Here is an 844-nt window from a genome sequence, read left to right as displayed (position 1 = left end):
TGGCTTGTTAGAAAATAAACCTATTCTCACATCTCTCATTTTAGCATAAAAGCTCATCTTCTTTCCCTCATTCTTTTCTATGGTCGAATGCACATCTCTTTCATTTTCTTTTTGATCTTTATTTCCCCACTCTAATTTTCTCTCACTCTCTTTTCTTTTCTCTTTTTCTTTTTCTTTTCTTTTTCTCTCGGCCTCTCTTTGTGCGAATTCATCATGGGACTTTTCAAGTTGCATTTGGTCTTCAAAAACTTGTTTAGAGGTTAAAGGAAGAAGAATATACTTTTTGCTCTCTTTTTCTACCATGTACTATTGAGATACCCATCATGCATCACTCTCCTATCCCATTGCCATGGTCTACCCAACAAAATATGACTAGCTTGCATAGGAACTACATCACATGTCACCTCATCACTATACTTCCCAATAGTAAAAGACACCCTTACTTGCCTATTAACTCTCACCTCCCCACTATTGTTAAGCCATTGCAATTTATAGGGTTTAGGATGTTTTGTAGTTTCCAAACCCAGTTTATCAACAAACAAGGTACTAGCCACATTTACACAAATACCCCCATCAATAATCATGCTACACAATTTTTCATTCACTATACATCTAAAATGAAAAATGTTCTATCTCTGCAACTTAACCCCCTCATCATCATTCTTTACTTGCATATTCAAAGCAAGCCTAGAAACCAACAATCTACCTTTCATAGGCGTTTTCCCATCACTACAATCCTCCAAAGGAGGCATTTTATCCTCCACATCACTCTCATCATCCGTTTTAACACCATCACCACGCATCACCATTACCCTTTTATTTGGGCATTGGGATGCAATATGAC

This window comes from Carica papaya, chromosome 5 (genome assembly GCF_054855325.1).
Source record: "Carica papaya isolate Zhongbai chromosome 5, ASM5485532v1, whole genome shotgun sequence".
Taxonomy (NCBI): Eukaryota; Viridiplantae; Streptophyta; class Magnoliopsida; order Brassicales; family Caricaceae; genus Carica; species Carica papaya.
Note: the sequence above shows the minus strand (reverse complement) of the source record.